Genomic DNA, 21,076 nt, shown 5'->3' with positions numbered 1-21,076 from the left:
AACTAGATTTAGGGATGTGTGTTGACATCAAGGATGAGTCTCTGGCAGGTGATCCCTGAACACGATCATGACATTGCCAGAAAACCTTTCTTCTACTTTGCTTCTGCCTTGCTTCCTCGGGGAAACTTTCCCTCATTCCTTCCACCCCAAGGATTTGGATCGCGTGAGAATCCCACTGCACTTAGAGCTCCTTATGGTTGGGGGCTCCATGGAGCGAGGCCCGCCAGTTTGCCTGTGATGCGTCCATTTGGTGTCCCTGCTGTTAGACCAGCCATTCTCAGAGCGAGGTCTAAAGGGACCCCCAGGGCTCCCTAAGGTCCTCACAGGAGATCCGTGGGGTCAGAACCACTTTTATAAACTGCTAAGGTGTTCTCTGGCCTTGCACTCTGGAAGCGTGTGAGCCTAGGTGATCTGCGATGTCAACCATCTGCTGCCCGACTGGACGTGTCTCAGATCACAACGTGCTTAGTGCAAACATGTTCACTGATGTCAGTAGCTATAGCCCAAGATTAGAAGAGCTTTTTGGGGTCCTCGACAAATTGTAACAGCACAAAAGAATTTTTATATCAAAAAAGTGTGGGAGCTGCTGAATTAGGCCATAAACTTGAGCTATTTGAGAATAAGGGTTGTGTGTTATGTATTTATCTGTTTGAATGAGCAGAGTTGAGGAAACCTACACAGGGCTGACTGGAGCACCTGCCCAGCATGGCCTCACCCAGTCTTCACCACTTGGCACAACTAAATCTGAGCAACCACAACCTGACCAAGGCTAGGGCAGGGAGGGGACATCCAGGTTTCAGACCCAGGCCACCAGGCTCCAGGGTCCTGCCTCTAACCCCAGCCACCCTGCCTCTGTGTCTCATGGCGGACTGCCTCCTGCCAGCATGTGGCCGACAGGCAGGGGTGCACTGGCCTTCAGCTGGATGCTTGGGAGGGCACCCAAGTCAGTAAAGTCACAATGACGGAGGATGATCCTGAGAGAAGAACTGAGTGATGATCAAGGAAGTCAGTCATCTTCACCGCAGAGCCAAGAGAGTCTGGAGCAGCCACTGGAATTGGCTAGTGTCCTGTCATGTACCTGAATAAGACAGAGCCAGGGGGACAGCTGGGGCTGGGAGCCTGGGGCGAGTCCCTCAGCTGCAGCAGTGTGGGTGCTGTTTAGCATGGTTTATTTTTCGGATGTTTTTGGCTGGTTCAAATGGCTCTGCCTGTGTTCTGCATCCCACAGTAAAGACAGACCCTTCGCATGGCTCCGCCCTCAAACTTCACAGAAATACCCACCGCCCTGCGAAGAGCTCCCTGTCTTCTCCATCAGGGAACTGAAGGGAGGTTCTGCTGTGTCCAGGCTCCTCATTCTGGCTGTTTGCAGGGTCCCCACACCCTGCTCACAGGGGCTCCCCACCCACTACAGTAAAGGGCTGTCCATGCATTTATCTTCCCAACAATATTTTACTAGATATGCTAGGAGAGTAAGAGATTGATCCTTATAGGGCTTATAAAGAAGGGGGGGGAATCTAAGGAGGGAAAAAATATCTGAAGGAAACATCAGAAATGCATGTTTAGTGCTCACTTTATAACCTACTGTCATTTTAAGCCACAGAATAACAGCCTTAAATGTTCAGCAACAAAAGTGAGCCACTCAGTGCAGAGCTCTTCCCTGTGAAAATTAACACTGGGAGGGGTGGAGCTCCTAAAGGCAGACCCAGTCCACGCCCGCCCAGCGCTTCGCACAAACCTTTCCCCACAGACACACTTCCTCCTGCCTCTCAGACTGAGGGTGCTGCTAAGCTGGAAGCCCTTCCTGACAAAGAGAGAATACCTAAGGAGACTTCTTGGCAGGAGTGTTCGAGTGGAGCAGAGTCTAAATGTTTAGCTTTTGCAGATCAGCAGCACCACAGGAAGCAGCCCCCGCACCCCGGCACGAAGTCACCTAATAAGGCAACATTTTGTTCTGGTTCATGCAAAGGGCGGTGGCCGGCCCCCATGTCACCCTCTGTGCCTACGTGGTGCTTTTGTTTTGACTTGGAGAAAGGAGGGCCCTCCTGGCTGTCTGAAGCGAGACCAGTATGGAATATGCCGGTCTTCAGGGAGGTCGGGAAAGACAGGGCGCCGAGTCCAGCAGTTCGGGATGGGTCTGCACCTCATCCTGTGCTGTCACCCACCGGACCCCCTACACACACAGCACAGGATTCCCTCCTGACTCAGGCAGAATTGCTCAGGCCCTTCAGGAGAAATCCGAGCTCTAAATACATCTGCAGACGTTCCAGGCAAACCTCCCTCCTCATCTTTCTCCAGAGCTGCTCTTGCACCCTTTACCTCTGTGATGTGACTTGTATCAGAATATTCTCCAACTCCCCAAGGCCTGGTGGGAAGGTTCACTCTCCCAGGGATTGCCAGGGCTTCAGGCGACCTCTCCCCTGAGATGCCCACAGGATCCTCGCAGCATTCTCCAAGCTCATTCCTAAGGACGGGGGCTTCCTCCCGGCCTGCTGCCTTAGCCCTGTTCCAGAATGGCTGCTGACCTGCCCCACGGAAGCCAGGCCTGCAGGGCCCTGGAGCAGCCTTCAGCCTACCTGCCCTGCCCATGAGCATGCTCGGGGCCTGGTCCCCCTCCCAGTGCTGCCACACCACTCCCGTCTTCCCGGTGCTGGACGACAGGTGCCCGTGCACCGCTCAGTCCCCGAAGGAGGGTCTCTGGCCACAGAGATCACACGTGCAGGGAAAAGACAGCTGCAGGAAATATTGAGTGCACTCGTTTCCAGCCTCCTTTCCTCGTCTTCTAGGGTGGGCAAGACATTCCTCCCCACAGTCAGCCCCTGCGGTGGGCGCAAGGCCCGGGTCCTCCCATCCCTCCCCCTCCAGAGAAGGGCACGTGCCCCGCATGGCCAGAGAGCATATCCTACCCCACTGGCCACAGCGATTGGTTCAGGGGTGGATGTGTGACCTAAGACAATCACTGGAAATAAGATCTGGGACTTTTATTTAAAAACAAAAACAAAAAACCTCCACTGGATCGTTAGTGGGATGGACAACAAAACCTGTGGGCCCCCACGTCGGGGGCACCTGCCTGAGAAGGACGCTGGTGAGATGAGTCTGCAGGGTGAGGAGACAGACAGGGTCCTGAGGCTGTGGTGTGGAGCTGACACCAGGGCACACAGGGGCCACGGAGTTCCCAGGAAGATTGCCTGCCCCATGCATGCTGCTCTCTGCCCTGTCACAGGCACTCGCTGCCTGCACATGTGTGTGGGCAGAGGCTACTCCAGCCCCTGCGCCTCCTCCCAGGCTGGACACACAGACACAGCGGGACCAGCAACACCAGGAGCAGCCTCGCCTGGGAGCCCGAGCAGAGCTGCCTTTCAGCTAAGTCCCCAGGGAGCACGCAGCCCTGGTCCCAGCACCCGGGGATGCGGGGAGGAAATGAACATCGCGTTCAAGGAGCACACAGCCCTGGTCCCAGCACCCGGGGATGCGGGGAGGAAATGAACATCGCGTTCAGGGAGCACACAGCCCTGGTCCCAGCACCCGGGGATGCGGGGAGGAAATGAACTTCGCGTTCAGGGAGCACTCAGCCCTGGTCCCAGCACCCGGGGATGTGGGGAGGAAATGAACATTGCGTTCAGTGAACAAACAAACAAGGACTCAACGTCGGAAACATCAGTCTCCCTCGGCAGGGCACCTCCATTAGTCCCCAGGAAATCCACCCTGGACACAATCACAGAAGCACAGAAAATCGTATCCATAGAGAAGTATTCCTCATGGAAGTGTCCATACCAAAATACTAAACACAGTATACGAATCCATTCCTCAGAACTCGGTTCGGTCAACTATGTTCCATCATGCAATCGTCTAAACAGAACCATACACACCATGCTGTGGAAAAGGGCCTCACAAACACGACCATGCCGAAGAATCACCGGGATTGCTGAGACACGTTCAGGATCCCTGTGTCCCATCGGCACGTCTGGCTCGGAGGATGCATTTTTCCAATAACCTGAGATGGTTATGTATGGAGCACATGGTGGAGTAACATTTGCTGACGGCACAGGCACGGCGGCACAGGTGCAGCACTGCGTAACAGAATACAGTATTCACACACCCACCGGTGTTTCCACAGGCAGTCATCACTGGATTATGAATTCACAAGATATTTTACTTTATTTTCCTTGCTTGTTAATATCTCCTACAATAAACCTTTTTTACTAAGCAAAAAGATATATTCAACTGCCATTCTGAACATAGTCAAGCTTGTACCTCAGCAGAACCAATTCTCAGGTAATACACACAGCGGTTCATGCTCGGGGGTTGACAACAAAAACGCATTGTTACGAAGGTCAGGCCATGCGCCACTGTCACTGCAAAGAGGGTCGTGGAAACCCTGAACTCCACTCCTTCAGATAATCCTGCACCGCTCAGACAGCTACGCCCCATTGGTTGTTAAAAACTTCACTATGAGTTATGTGCTCTTGGAAAAGATGAAGGGATGAGGAGAGAAAAGAAAACAAGATGTTTAAAGAATACACTGCCCCCCAGACAAATAAATAAAACAGAAATAAGTGCAGGAAAGGATTAGAGATGTTCCTGAAAATAATTAGACATCTACATTTTCCACCTACCATAGAATGTTTAAATTCGCTTCTTAGTCATTAAAGTTACGTAATCTTCTATTCTTCCCTTTCCTCAAGTTTTCTCTTTAAATTCTTCGCAAAAGCATTTAGCATCCCTCTCCTAAGGGTGAAAAATGTCCCAAATATCTTGTTGGAAACAAGGCCCATTGTAGATGCTTCCAACTCTCTTAGAATTTCTTCAGTGCCTCCAATTTGCTTTCAAAGAGGGTCACTTTTCAAAAGAGGTGAAACATATCCCACACACAACACAGGGCCCTGTGAAAACCTGGCTCCCTCCTAGCTGAGCGCGGAGAATTAGCAGGAGTGCGCCCTGGGCCATCGGGTGCTTTTATTTCCAGCATTCTTTCCTAGTCTTCTAGGGTGGGACGTTCCTCCCACAGTTGGCCCCCGTGGTGGGCGTGAGCCTGACAATTCTGGCAAGGCTCCTCTGGTTGCTCCTGAAGAGACCCCCACAGAGAAGTCACATCTTCTCACTGTCTTCCGTACGACATCACATCTCTCATTTCCTAACTTCTTTGACGTTTTTTCTAGTCACTTTTAATTCTATTCCCGTTCGGCTGCTCAGCTCATGGCCAATTTCTGAATATTTTTCAACCTTAACCCAGTTCCAGGGCTGAGTAGGAGCCCTCCCCCCCAACCCCCACAGAGGCAGCTGATGGTTCCCAAAGGAGTGAAGCAAGGTGGCGTGGTGCCAGGATGACGGGACGTCCTCATACAAAGAAAATGCCATCTAGACACAGATCTTACCCCCTTAATAAATTAACTCCGATATATCATGGAGCTACGTGTAAAACACAGAACTATACAACTCCTAGAAGGTAATGCAGGAGAAAATCTAGGTGACCTTGGATTCGGTGATGACTCTTTAAAGACAACCTCAAAGGCACAATATATGAAAGAAATCATTGATAAATGGGACTTCTTCAAAGTGGAAAACTTCCGCTCTGCAAAGACACAGTTAAGAGAATGAGAAGACAAGCTGCAGACGGGGAGAAAATATTTACAGAACACACATCTGATGAATTACTTAGGTCCAGGCCAGGCATGGTGGCTCGTACCTGTAATCCCAGCACTCTGGAAGGCCGAGACAGGTAGATAGCTTGAGCTAAGGAGTTGGGGACCACCCTGGGCAACATGGCCAAACCCTGTCTCTACAAAAATAAAAATAAAAACTAGCCAGGTGTGGTGATGTGCGCCTGTGGTCCCGGCTACTCAGGAGGCTGAGGCAGGAGGATGGCTTGAGCCCAGGAAGTGGAGGTTGCAGTGAACCATGATTGCAGTACTGCACTCCAGCCTGGGTGACAGAGCGAGGCCCTGTCTCAAAAAAACAAACAAATGAACAAAAAACTTACGTCCAAAATATATCTACAAAGAACACTTAAAATTCAACAATAAAAAAACAATTAATTAAAAATCAGGCATAATATCTGAAACGATACCCTATCGAAGAAGATACACAGATGACAAATAGGCATATGAAAGGCATTCAATACCCTGTGTCATTAGGTGATTGCAATTAAAACAATAATGAGACACCACTGCAAACCTATTGGAATTCCTAAAAGAAGAACATTGACAACATCAGCTGCTGGGGAGGCTGCAAAGCAGGCTGAGACTGCAGAATGGCGTGACCACCACAGAAGACAGCTTGGCAGTTTCTTATGAAGACACACAGAGTTTTACTGTACCATCCACCAATCGTGTTCTTAGGTATTCAGCCAAATGTGCTGAACTCTGATGTCCACAAAAACCTACATATGAGTGTTTCTAGCAGCTTTATTTATAATTGTCAAAAATTGGAAGCAACTAAGATGCCTTTCCAGTGGTAAACAGATGAACTACGGAGCATCCAAACAATGGAATACGATTCAGCACTAAGAAGAAATGTGTGATCAAGTCATGAAAAGACATGGAGGAACCTTAAATGAATATCAGTAAGCAAAGGAAGCCAGTCTTTAAGGGCTGCATACTGTATGAGTCAGACTCTCTGACATTCTGGAAAAGGCAACACTATGGAGATGGTAGAAAGATCAGTGGTTTCCAAGGGTGAGGGGGAAAGAGGGATGAGTAGGTGGAGCTCAGAGGGTTTTCAGGGCAGTGAAACAACTCTGTATGATACCATGATGGTGGGTACATGTCATTCTAGGTTTTCAGGGCAGTCAATCAACTCTGTATGACACTATGATGGGCGGTACTTGTCATTATACATTTGTCATGACTCATAGAATGTCCAACATCAGGAGTGAACCTTAATGTAAACTATGGAAGCTGGTTAATAATAATGTATCAATATTTGTTCATCAATTATAACAAATGCACCACACTAATGCAAGATGTTCATTCCAGGAAAAGCGGTGGAGGTGTGGGTGCTCAGGAGGTACCTGGAAACTCTGCGCTTTCTGCATAATTTTTTTTCTCTAAAAGTAAAACTGCTCTAAAAATAAAGTCTGTGAAAAAGTAAATACTGTTCCACCCCTGAGGAGAAGACGTGAGAAGACGCGCTAAATGCTAATATGAGATACCGACTCACACCATCCGGTCTTCGCCTGTGCCTCCTCATCGGGCTTCAGATAACGTTTCTGGACCTAATCAAGACCTCTAGTCTCGGAAATGGTTCTGGTTTCTCCCTCTCCTTTTATTTGCTCAAGACTCCAAATATTTGCTTTGCCACCTCTGAAAATGACTAAAAATGTTACAAGATACCATTGAAAACTCAGAGGTGTTCAATATTTTATTGAGCATATACTAGATATTCAACGTGGCTTTACAAATTATAGAAAGACACACACACACACACAAATAAAAGGCAGTATTTTAAACACAAAGGTAAAGCATTAAACAAAGAGAAATATCTTGAGTAATTTATCAACTAACATCTGCTTCAACCTAAAATTTTGTATGTACTCATAATTTAACTTCCTACACATTCTGGTTGTAACACATTGCTATTTCAAAAATTTGAAGTAATGGCTTTAGATAAAGTATTTTAGCATTCATGAGAAAACATAATGATTGAAAATGCTTAACATTTAAAAAAATTATTGAGCCAATAAAATCTCTCTTCCCAAAGAAGTATTTTTAAGAAAATTTTCTCATTTTTTGTTTTAAATATTGACTTATACAATTAAAGTATCCTTCTTTATTCTGATGCAAAGTCATACCAAAACAGAAAAACAAACTTATTTCCAAGTTTCCAAACAAAAGAGAAAATGCCTTTTAGTTGAGACTAATCTTGGAAAATTTATTTCCCAAGTTAACTTCAAAGAGTTATGGGCTGTAAAAACACGAGGTTAGAGAGAATGCTTCGTGGTCAGGATTTAATTATAAATAAAGATAGCAGGCCTGTCTCCTATTTTCCGTGTATCGTCCTGTCTTTTTTTATAGTGTCTTCCAAACAGTTTGCCAAATACTGCTGTGCATTTCGAATATGATTCCATCATGTGCCACCCACTCTACACTTTGCAAAGTCTAACTCTGCATTAGAAGTGCTACAGTAGGCCAGGCACAGTGGCTCACGCCTGTAATCCCAGCACTTTGGGAGGCTGAGACGGGCAGATCATGAGGTCAAGAGATCAAGACCATCCTGGCTAACACAAAAATACAAAATACTCTACTCTCTACTAAATGCTACTAAAAATACAAAAAATTAGCTGGGTGTGGTGGCATGTGCCTGTAGTCCCAGCTACTTGGAGGCTGAGTTAGGAGAATTGCTTGAACCTGGGAGGTGGAGGTTGCAGTGAGCTGAGATCACGCCATTGCACTCCAGCTTGGGCAACAGAGCAAGACTTCGTCTAAAAAAAAAAAAAAGAAAAAAAAAGAGAGAAGTGCTACAATATTCATAATAAAGCCTGAAAATTGGTCTGAGGCTTTTTAGCTTAGCTAAAAATTTTAGTTCTGAAAATACATTAAATCCACATACATGCCAGTTAAAGACAAATAACCTATTGCAAGGATTTGTCATAAAGTCTGAACTATTTCATATGTAGTATACATGATTAGACAGTGCCCTAGAATCATGTACTATACAGGGACTTGTGCAGTGGTATATAAACACACACAGGCATGCAGGGGGGGCGGCGCAAAGAATAAGATAGAATTATTTATTCTAGGATAAATAATAGCATAGAGGTTTCTTTCAAGAGAAACCTCCCTGCTGGCCAAAGTGGCAGACGCATTGCTGTAGCTTCATAAAAGACTTGGATTTTTTTTTTAGTTCACTTCAACTATACTTGGATGGTCCCCATAAAAATAGTAAAAAAAGAATCACCAATTGAAAATAACTATTTTATATAAAATATCTGTGGCCATGAAAACAAAAGATAAATTTGGGGGAAATTCTCACTTCGTCTTCAGCCAATATTTGACACACCAGGAGAAATTTCACTCCAGTTCACAATGGAAACTTGTATCAAGGTCAGGCGAGACTCTCCCAAACCTCTTTCACTAGTATCCCTTTTCTTCACTAGACTTCACAAGCATTCCTATTGTAAAGTGGCTTTTTACTGGGAAGATAGCTGGGACCTTAGGTGATTGCAGAAAGAAGGGTGATGGCATTGGTGGTGCCATCGATAGACCTCAGGACGGAGCAGGGGCAGTTTCAGCTCCATGCTGAGCCTTTTATTGATAGGCTTTGTTTTCAATGCAAGCAATTCAAATCCAAGCCACACTGACAGAAATAATTCTATCCTGCTTGTTATGGATCCAAAATTCATGGATGAAGGCTTAACTGAATCTGAGTGTATTTGGAGATAAAGCCTTTAGGAAGTTAATCAAGGATAAATGAGGTCATCGTAAGAGTGGGGCCCTGATCCAGTATAATTGATGTCCCTGCAGGAAGATGGAGACATCTAAGGAGCGAACTGAGGGAAGACCACGGAGGGAACACCACGGAGGGAAGACCATGGAGGGAACACCACGGAGGGAAGACCATGGAGGGAACACCATGGAGGGAAGACCATGGAGGGAACACCACGGAGGGAAGATCACATGGAGGCCGGTCAGAGAGAGAGCCCTCACCAGGCCAGCCCTGCCAGCACCTTGGGCCTGGACTTCCAGCCCTCAGAACAGTGATAGGAGCCCTTCCTGCTGCTCAAACCACCAGACTGTGCTACTTGTTACAGCAGCCCTAGCTGATTAATACACTGTATTCACATTTGATTTTTAAAGAAAGCCCAAGGAAATTTCCTTAACTGCAGATTCACTAAGGGAACTGCATTTATTTACAGGCAGAGTTGTCAGATAAAATGCAAATGCCAGGTTCAATCTGAATTTCAGATAAATAAGGAATAATTTTCGGTATACAAACATCCCCTGCAAAATTTATACCTTTTAAAATAGCATTGCTTTTTATTCTTCCCCATTCAGAGATGCTGTTGATGCCACTTTTACCAGCTTCACTAGCTTAAAAAAAACATGCTCAAGGTCGAAGGAGAAAATTACCCAGTGGGATTAACTTCAAGCCCTACCCTCCAGGTCCGGGTTAACCTTACGTCGGCGGAATGCATCAGAGTGCATTTTTTGCACAGCAGTGAGACCCGCTGCCTTAGGGGTAGTGAGCCCTGTGTCACCCTGGGTGGCAGCGGCTGCCCATCATCAGCCTCCTGTCATGGGCTTGACACTGGCTCACAAAGGGGGACTCAGGTGAGGCACTAGTTCCTTAGACATGGCACCAAAAGCATAGCCACAAAAGAAAAGATAGGTAAACTGGACCTTACCAAAATTAAAAACACTGTGTGTTTCCAGTATGACGGAATGTGCCATCCACTACACTTTACAAAGTCTAACTCTGCATTAGAAATGCTACAATATCCATAATAAAGCCTGAAACTTCCTTTCAGGCTTTCTAGCTTAGCTAAAAGGTTTACCTCTGAAAATACATTAAATCCACATACATACAAGTTAAAGACAAACAACCTACTGCAAGGATTTTTCATAAAGTCTGAACTGTTATATTTCATATGCAGTATACATGATTAGACAGTGCCCTAGAATCATGTACTGTATGGGGACTTGTGCAGTGGTGTATAAACACACCCAGGCATGCAGAGGGAGTGCAAAAAATAGGCACTCTTCTTTGAAGAACTCCACCAAGAGAGTGAAAGAACAGCTCAGAGTGGAAGAAAATATGTGTGAATCATAAATCCAGTAAGGACTTTCATGTAGAATACATAATGGAGTCTAATACTCAAATGCCTTCAAGAAACTTCGTGTTTTGTCTTATGCACATACATAATTATGGGAAAAATTAAAATATGTACAAAACCTTATTGATAATAGTTACCATGTATCACAGTGATCTGTACATTTTAAGATAAAACAATTTACCTGAGAAGCTGCTTAAATTGCGTCTCCAAGGCCCCACCCACCCCAGACGTTCTACTCCAGGGTGTGCTTTAACCAGGACTAGAGGTGAGATGAGGCAGGTGAGCACCTGCCCCCGCCCCCTGCAGGCCCATGAAGCCCCCGAGATGCAGAGCTCTGACTGCTCTACGGAGGATGTCTCCGGTTGGGAGGAGTCTTACCTGGTGCTGGCCTGTGCTGCTGTAACAAAAGTGCTGTGGGCTCCGTGGCTTATCAACAGGCATTCATTAGTCACAGTTGAGAGGCTAGAAGCTCAAGATCAAGGTTCTGGCAGATTCAGCATCTGCTGGGGACCCATTTCCTGGTTCACAGATGGCGCCTTTTTGGTTGAGCTCACGTGGCAGGAGGGGCAAGGGTCTCCCGGGCCTCTTTTCATAAGGCACTAATCCCATTGCCCTCATAACCTCATCACCTTCCAAAGGCCCAAGCCCCTAACACCATCACCCTGGGGGTGAGGATTTCAACACAGGAATTTGGGGACACACATACATTTAGACCATAGCAGGGAGACAAGAAACACACACATAATATTTTAGCAAAAAGAAAGTTTGTACGTGTGGGTATGTATGACTGTGTATCTATGTACCTGTGTGTGTATGTGTATATACATATATATATATATACACGCACACAAATACATATAAACTTTATATACATACACAGGTACACATATACACACATATATATACACACATACACGTATATATAAACTTTATATACATACACACATATATACACACACATAAAACTTAAACACATACATATATACATCGATATTGTGTATGAATGCACGTGTGTGCTTAAGCTCAGGAATGCTGTAAAATGAAAAGTGAACAAGTGATCAGTGTGATCTCCTCATGTAGAGAGATCGCGATTAACACTTGCTTTTTCCTAAAATGACAGCAGAGGCTGAGTCTGTGGCGGCTGTGGCAGAGGTGCCCAGCTGCTTCCCGAGCCGCCCCCTTCCTCGACGCAGACGGAATTATGGCAGGCACACAGCAAGTCTCCACTCCCAGCCCCCTTTCTGGGGAGCATGCCTACGTGACTGTGTTTGCTCCAGTGAGATGGAGGGAACAGGGTTGGTTCGATTCTAGGCTGGAGCTTTTAGGAGAAAGATTCCGCCTCCTCCTGATGATCCACCCCCTCCTGAAACGGTCATCTGTGAAAATACGGCCTGGAGGGATCCAGATCCCTGCGTGATCACGTGGAAAACAGCTCCACGGGCAACGCTCTCCCAGGGCAGGACCATCACGTGATAAAACACTGCACTTCCGACCTGCTGAGCCTCTGAAATGTGAGTGCATTTCTCTCACCATTTTAAGCCGCCCTACCTGATAACCCCGGATGCGTAAATCAGAAACACACCCTCTGATGATAAACAAGGCAAGCTGAAGCTCAGGCGGGTCATCTGGCCCTCGCCTCTTGTTTGGGTGAACGTCTGCATTTTTTTATATGTAAAGAGGAAAACAGTACCTCCTCATCCCTAAAGTGATGACGGCATGAAAATAACACCTTCTCCGAGAACACAGTGAGAGCCTCGTGTCTCAGGGCAGGAAAATGACACCTCCTCCGAGAACGCAGTGAGAACCTCATGTCTCAGGGTATGAAAATGACACCTCCTCTGAGAACACAGTGAGAGCCTCATGTCTCAGGGTATGAAAATGACACCTCCTCCAAGAATGCAGTGACAGCCTCGTGTCTCAGGGTATGAAAATGACACCTCCTCCAAGAACACAGTGAGAGCCTCGTGTCTCAGGGTATGAAAATGACACCTCCTCCAAGAACACAGTGAGAGCCTCATGTCTCAGAGCCAGAAAATGACACCTCCTCCAAGAATGCAGTGAGAGCCTCGTGTCTCAGGGCAGGAAAATGACACCTCCTCCAAGAATGCAGTGAGAGCCTCGTGTCTCAGGGTATGAAAATGACACCTCCTCTGAGAACACAGTGAGAGCCTCATGTCTCAGGGTATGAAAATGACACCTCCTCCAAGAACACAGTGAGAGCCTCATGTCTCAGAGCCAGAAAATGACACCTCCTCCAAGAATGCAGTGAGAGCCTCGTGTCTCAGGGCAGGAAAATGACACCTCCTCCAAGAATGCAGTGAGAGCCTCGTGTCTCAGGGTATGAAAATGACACCTCCTCTGAGAACATAGTGAGAGCCTCGTGTCTCAGGGTATGAAAATGACACCTCCAAGAACGCAGTGAGAGCCTCGTGTCTCAGGGCAGGAAAATAACACCTCCTCCAAGAATGCAGTGAGAGCCTCATGTCTCAGGGTATGAAAATGACACCTCCTCCAAGAATGCAGCGAAAGCCTCACGTCTCAGAGCCAGAAAATGACACCTCCTCCAAGAATGCAGTGACAGCCTCGTGTCTCAGGGTATGAAAATGACACCTCCTCCAAGAATGCAGCGAAAGCCTCACGTCTCAGAGCCAGAAAATGACACCTCCTCCAAGAATGCAGTGAGAGCCTCGTGTCTCAGGGCAGGAAAATGACACCTCCTCCGAGAATGCAGTGAAAGCCTCATGTCTCACGGCCAAAAAGGTGGGCACAGAGGACGCATTCTTCTTCAGTTATTGAAAGAGTTTTAAAAAATAAATATTACCTTCAAGACTGTTTGTCAGTAAACATAACTGTTACATCACTTAAACGTTCTGTGTTTTGATGCGGATGCAACATATAACTGAAGAAGATGTTTTACAATGCTTTTGAAATGACTTCTTCATTTGCCCTTTCATCTGAAACACAATAGCCCGACGTGACGTATTCTGGCATTAGTTACTAATGTGACTTTCAGGCAAAAGCAGAGAGATACATGTCTATACTAGATTTTATCTGAGACACAAGTGTAGGCTGCAGGTACATAAAAGGGGAAAGATGATAAATATAAAGTAACAGAGGTAAGGAAAAAGGTTGCCTCTATTAAAAACATAAAGCTGTCTTTTTAGAGAAAAATAATTATGAAGTACATGTGTGGTTACACACATACACATGTGCACATTCATGCACCACACCATTCCTGGGGAATGAATAAAATTCCTCAGCAAATGCATTCACATTTTTTCAACTCTCAGTGCAGTCATTGCCTTGATTGTAACTATAGTAATGCATCGTGCTTGGCAAACAAGTCCTCATCAATCAGCACTTGATAAGAGTGACTACAGAGAAAGATGATTTCATTAATTGTATGAACTTTGTCCTTTCTCAAAGGAGGATGGACTGGTAAAAATATTAGGGGGGCTGGTAAAATTCTTTACTAGTCACCCGACATAAATCGTTAATTGCTCACAGCTAGGGAGAGGGTTGCTGTTGATAGAACAAGATGCAGTTGGAGGAGACGCTGTTGGTGGGTGCACCTTGGCTGGCAGGCAAGAGCAGGCAGGAATTCTCATCTTAGTGCGACCACATGAGTCATTTCCCAAAGGGTCATATTATTCATGGGCCATATTAATTATCTGTGGGTCTAAGTGATGGGAAGACCATATGGAAACAGAATCACAGTGAAATCTCTTCTATTATGTTACTATTTTCTTTTCTTTTCTTTCTTTCTTTTTTTTTTTTTTTTGAGACAGAGTCTCACTCTGTCGCTCAGGCTAGAGTGCAGTGGCGCAAACTCAGCTCACTGCAACCTCTGCCTACTGGATTCAAGCGATTCTCCTGCCTCAGCCTCCTGAGTATCTGGGATTATAGGCACCCGCCACCATGCCCAGCTAATTTTTGTATTTTTAGTAGAGATGGGGTCTCACCATGTTGGCCAGGCTGGTCTCGAACTCCTGACCTCAGGTGATCCACCCACCTTGGCCTCCCAAAGTGCTGGGATTACAGGCATGAGACACCACACCTGGCCCTAAGTTACTGTTCTTAAGTGTGAACAGCAAAAAGAGATATTTCACTCAGTTTATGCTTCAAGCCAAATCTGTAATCACGACAAGACACAAATTTCATAGCAACAGGTAAATCTTGGTCCTATTAATCCTGTCATTACGATTTCCAGTACCTGATTTCTCAAAAAACTAGTTACTATTACAGTAAACACGCATGTGTGCACGCACACACGCACACGCACATGCACACATGCATACACATGTGCACACACACGCACACGCACATGCACACACATATGTGCACACGCACACCCACACATCCGCATGTGCGCACACACGCACAAACACACACACATTCAGGGAAGAGCCTCAAGAGATGCCCTGAATCCCTCCTATTTGCCGAGTCCAGTACCAAGCTCGATGTGCACACCTGGAAGTTAATTCCATTCCTAGACACCAAGTGGACACTGGTGCATCCAACCAGACTGAGCTCTGGGGCTTTTCTGGGAGGTTGGTCTGACCATTACCATTTTAAAGATGAGATGCTGAAACCCAGATAGGTAAAATGCATTGATCAGGATCACACAGTGGGGGCCAAGAACCAGCCCAGGCCCCCCTTCTGTCCTTCCCAGGGACCAGGGAGGTTCCAAGCAGCAGCAACAATAACTTCGATGGGAAGAAAGGTTCCAGGGGGACTGACGGCATGCAGGAGGAGGAGTGAGCACACCTAATATCTCTCCAGCCACTGTGTTCCCTCGTGCAGAAAAGATGGTTCCTAGGGCAGGTAGTGTCCTAATGCACCTTCACGGTACATGACGCCAACCACTCTCCCATCTCCTCCCCATGCCTGACGTGGTCCCTCCTAAATAAGAAAATGAGAAGGTTGCGGCTCTGCCTGCAGGGTCCAGGGTGGAGACACGGCTGCTCTCCTGGTTCTCACTTTGGAGGCCCCATCTGTGAGCGTGAGAGAGCTTCTGCTGGTGCTGTTCACCATGAGATCGCTTCTGAAGCCACGTCCCTTGCCTGGTGGAGTATCACTGGGAGTGGGAGCATTCACAGGTGTGTGCCATGGGGCCTCTCCCAGACTGTCAGCCTCAGAGGTGCCCCAGAGGCCAGCAGCTCTGGAACTGAGTGTGCCTGTCAACCTGCATGCCGAGGGAGGAGGTTGGAAATCACAACTCTGGGCTAAATCCTGGCCTCAGCCACTTAGAGATTTTGAAACATGAACTTCCTGTGAGACAAGCAGCTCCAAGTTCACATGGCTATTCTAAGAATCAGCTTCTATGATGCATTAGAACACACAGTGCTTTGCCTGGTACCTCATGAACATCATATGAGGTCAATATCAGACCCATGAGCACTAATGAGGTCAACATCAGACCTCATTAGTTCAAGGAGAAGTTGAAGGTCATTTATATTTAGAAAACGAAGTAAGGCAAATACCCCTCCTTTCATGGTGAGAGCTCAAGGCCTGCACGTACACGTGTTGGTGTGTGTTTCCAAACCACTCAGATAGGGTTTGCTTGTATTACTACTTTCTGTACTTACGTTGAAAAGCTTCATTCTGATTACTTAACCACAGTGTGATTGAATATTGAAATCTGAGAATCAAATATGATTGAAATTAAAACCTTTTATAACTATGAAAATTGGATACATTTAGTTATGCATATTTTTGGTAAGTTAATTAATGTTTTTAAACAATACACTTTACAGTCTACACTTATGAGGTGGTATTTGCTTTAATTTAGCATTTTTTAATCTCTTCAAATGACCAAAAATTAATAACTTACAAATCTAATTGGTGTCTTGATGTGTGTGTAATGTCATATTTGAAAAACAGAATAAACATGAAAAACTTAGAAATAAAAAAAGAAAATATAATTTGTATCATTTTCCCATGGGGAATGCATTTTAGCATGATTTAAGGCAGAATCAAAAGATAATTATCTTTTGGCACTAATTTTAATATATGTGCGATAAAACAAAAATTATCATCCCTAAATAAAGCAAAGAAGTATTTCCGCTGAGGGGCTCCATGAACTGCGGGACGTCCTGAACATCAAGGGCTCTTCCTGGACATTGAACAGAACTGTTTTTAATGGTTTAGGGAGGAAGGCATTTTTCTCCCAAGCAGGAGGAGGAATTTCACAGATGACAAAACTGGAGGCCTCTATGTTCTCCCCAGCTCACAAAAAAAAACTAACACAACAATGAGAACACATAGCATTGGGAGATATACCTAATGCTGGTTGACGAGTTAGTGGGTGCAGCACACCAGCATGGCACATGTATACATATGTAACTAACCTGCACATTGCACACATGTACCCTAAAACCTAAAGTATAATAATAAATAAATAAATAAATAACATTGAGAACACATGGACACAGGAAGGGGAACATCACACACGGGGGCCTGTTGTGGGGTGGGGGGAGGGGGGGAGGGACAGCATTAGGAGATATATCTAAGGTTAAATGACGAGTTAATGGGTGCAGCACAACAACATGGCACATGTATACATATGTAACAAACCTGCACGTTGTGCACATGTACCCTAAAACTTAAAGTATAATTTAAAAAAAAAAAAAGATCCCAAGGCGCATTTTGGGGGCCTCAAACAGCCCTGGGCTTTTGGGAGAGCTTTGGAGGAGGCAGGAAACAGACGCCTCCAGTGCCCGCGTGGGATGTGAAATAAAGGAGATGAGGCGTCAGTGCCCGGGGCCCGCACAGTCTGCGAGGCCACGAGGAACAGCTTCCCGCGTGGGGAGGCGCGGGGGCCGCGGGGTGGGCTGCTGGGGACCGAGAGTGCAGAGCCGGACTCCCCTTAAAAGCTAATCATCCCGAGGCCGCTCCAGCACCCCATGCTGGCTTCAAGGACGCTGGAGGAAAGGAGCCCGCAGCTTCCCCTGGTTCCCGAGTGTGGGCGTGGGGAGAGTCCTGTGGGCAGCCCCACCCCAGCCGGGAGAGGCCACGGACGCCCTCGGAGCTGGGACTCCCACCTGAGTCCCTCCGTCCCTCCCGTACAGCCGCGGACCCCCGGGAACACTTCAGCGTCCCCGTGTGGGGAGGGGAAGGCCTGGACTTGGAGGGGGTCTCAAGTGCAGGGAAGGCCTGGACTTGAAGACGACGCCTCGGGCTGAGACCCGCATGGCCCGAGGCCCCAGGCCTGCCTGGACCCCGCCACAGCGAGGACGGTGTCGCTCAGAGGCCCTGACTTCAGCGTCCACCTCGTCCACACGCTGCCCCCAGCGGTGACTGGACCCGACCCACCCAGCAGCCGCCCACCCTGCTGGTATGGGACTGCCCGGTGCTGCCGCGGCCTTAGGAGGACCGCGCAGGAGACAGGGGCTCAGGGCCGAGAGGGGTCAACAGAGACAGGTGCTCAGGGCGGAGAGGATCAAGCTCAAGGGGCCTCCACCCTTCCTCTAAAGCGAAGGTGTGTCCGGGCGGCCACTCCCCGCTGCAGGCTGCTGGGAGGTCTTTGCCCATCTGAATCCAATCTGGCCTGGGTCTGAAGGAATTCGGCCTGAGCTACAGATCCCAATTTGGTTCAAACCCCGCAAGAGGCATGATTTAGGTTACACAGTGCAAGCTATGAGTGGGACCTTGTAACATGCGGACCTGGACTCCATACGTCCATCCCAAATCCCACGGGGAGCAGGGTGCTGGCAGAGGGAGAAGGAGCTCCCTGGGCTGGCTGAGCCAGCACCCAGCCTCTCTGTGCAGGCGACGGGAAGGTAAGGGCTTCCCTGCTTGGCCCCTGGTGGGAAGCTTGGTGGGGTGGGAGCTGCGTGGTAACATAGCTCTTCCGTCTTCCTCGTCACTCTGCTTCGCAACCAGCCAACCCCAGGATCCCAGGTCACAGGACCCCGGATATCTGACGGGTGGAGACAAGAGTGGGTGAATTTCTCCGCGTGTTGAACCGCTTTTGCAATATGTGTTTTTTTAAATCTCCAACATGAAATAGCCTTTAACCACTTAGTCTCATCCCGGCTGGCTAATGATTGCAGGCCCGGTGGAAACATGTTACCGAAGAAGGAAAGTCCCGACCTGAGGGCGAGGCCAAGAGTAGCCAAGAGCTGGCCCAGGGAAGCCCTGCGCTGTGCTTGCAGGCGAGCGCTGTGCAAACGCTGGGAGGAGCTAGGCCCACTTGGCGAAATCCACTTCCCCCCTTTATCAGGCACTGCTTCAGCTTTCATTTTCACTGATATCACAGTAAAAGGCCTTTCAAAAATGCCGGAGAGAACTCGTGCCCGAGGGAGCACACGCCCTGTGGTGAGAGGGGCCCCAGCAGCAGATGCCCCCGGCATCTTGGGCAAAGTGAGACCCATTTCAGAACCAAATGAGGTCCCCAAAACACAGAATGTAGATAAGCAGCCGACCTGAGCGTCTCCCCACGTGGCAAAGCCCTGTGGCAGCATGGCTCCATCAGGAATTGGGCACGTGGTGTTAAGGAAAGCAACCAAATTCACCTTGCCAGCGGGCCACGAACACCAAATTGCCTTTAATTGCCAGCCACAAAGTCTGGCTGCCAGCTCCGAGGACTGTGTGTGGTCCCACGTCTGGCCTTGTGTCCTGATAATCAGGAAAGGTCTTCCAGGACACGCAGTCCCAGAACGGCCTGTGCAGGCCTGAGACGGGGGCCTCCGTGCCCCTCCCCTCCACCCCCACCCCTTCCAGGGGCAGGCTGCCCAGGAGCCCAGGAGCCCAGCAGAATGCTTCTAACTTCCTAAGTACAAAAAAGTTTCTGCAGAATCTTAAAAGAAGCTTCTTGAGCTCCTGCACCTATTTCTTCTTTCTTCCATGTTCTCTTCAGTGCTCTATATAATAGTAGTAGGATACCCCAAGGTGGTAATTAACTGATGGAAATCAAGACAAGTTTTTCAGCATGACTTTAAGAAAGCTGCATAGAGTAAGTATAGTATGATGGGGCTTATCTGGTCCCCCGTCTTGTGGGAGACTATGGCACCTGAAAACAACATGATGGCAGCCTCACTGTGCGTGAAAGACACGGATACCTGGTGGGGAAGGGGCACCGTGCACATGCAGTTCAAACGCAAGTTTTAACCGACTCGTCCCATGGAATAATCCTCCTACCAAAATATGAAAAACGCTGATACCTGGTGGGGAAGGGGCACTGTGCACAGCACACGCAGTTCAAATGCGAGTTTTAACCAACTCGTCCCATTGAATAATCGTCCTACCAAAATGTGAGACAGCTGGCCTTCCACACATTCTCTGTCTTCCCATTATTTCTGAGCACTCTTTCCCATGGGTCACGTCACTATGGCAAATGGTGGCAAATGGCAACCGTGATACGGAAATTGTCCCGTGAGCCTGGATGCCTCCTTGCCCCAGAGATAGAGCCCTCCTTGGCTTTGACATGCCACGATCATATGCTTTTCTGTCTAGAGGGGATGTGTTTTATTATGAATGGGTCATGGAACCCTAAGCACCTTAGTGTTTGTAATTCATGAAGAGTGTTTGTTATTTTGTGAAGATGTTAGTAGCTGGCTCAAGTAAGAAAAGAAGTTGCAGTCTCCTCTTCAATATTTTAGATTGGTTTTAAAGGAAATCAGGCAGAAATCTAGAAAGTACTTAATATGCCAGTAGGGAAGAGTACTAATTCGATTTACATTTGTTTAAATCTTACATAATTAAAAGACTGTATCTTACAAAATGTCTTATCTGATAAAATCTTGTAACTAGTTTATGTATCTTCTATGAAAAGAGTAATAAAACAAAGATGATTTGAGACAGTAAAAGAAGTAACACAATTTTATATTGATGGGAAAAACTGAGTAATGCACTTTTAAGTAACAGGCGACTTCAGATTTTACTCGTTTATTTAATGTATATGATTCACATGATGAAAGTGATGATTTTCTTACTAAATGAGCCAAGAGAATGTTTGACTTATATATTTATTAAATTTAAATTAATATAAGTCTAATAGGCAACCTCTAGGGGTGCCTAGATTCTCTTTTCCAGTTATGTATCAATTTGGTTATTTTGTTTGTTTCATTCAGCTTGTTTTAAAAAGAGTAATGATGCTACAGTAGGGCCCGTGGAACATATGCTGGTACAAATCTTTATTAATTTAATGCATATTTATTGTGTAGCTACTATGTGCAAGTTTTCAAGTGCCCTCACTCACCTCCTGCAGAGCATCTCAGAGGACAGTGAGGGGCCACCCTCAGTGGGCTCTCTGCTGGGACCTGGGACCTGGGGTGAGCAACAGGCTAGTGGTGGTGGAGGGGGGTC

At 47.0% G+C, this 21,076-nt stretch overlaps 1 protein-coding gene across 1 annotated transcript in view; it reads right to left on the bottom strand.

The window, feature by feature from the left end:
- SMOC2 (SPARC related modular calcium binding 2) overlaps nucleotides 1-21,076 on the bottom strand; it is a 220,664-nt gene that overhangs the window by 88,454 nt on the left and 111,134 nt on the right. The gene's annotated exons all lie outside the window — the stretch shown is intronic.

Source organism: Pongo abelii, chromosome 5 (genome assembly GCF_028885655.2).
Source record: "Pongo abelii isolate AG06213 chromosome 5, NHGRI_mPonAbe1-v2.0_pri, whole genome shotgun sequence".
In the NCBI taxonomy this organism is placed as follows: domain Eukaryota; kingdom Metazoa; phylum Chordata; class Mammalia; order Primates; family Hominidae; genus Pongo; species Pongo abelii.
Note: the sequence above shows the minus strand (reverse complement) of the source record. Positions and strands in the feature narration are given on the sequence as shown.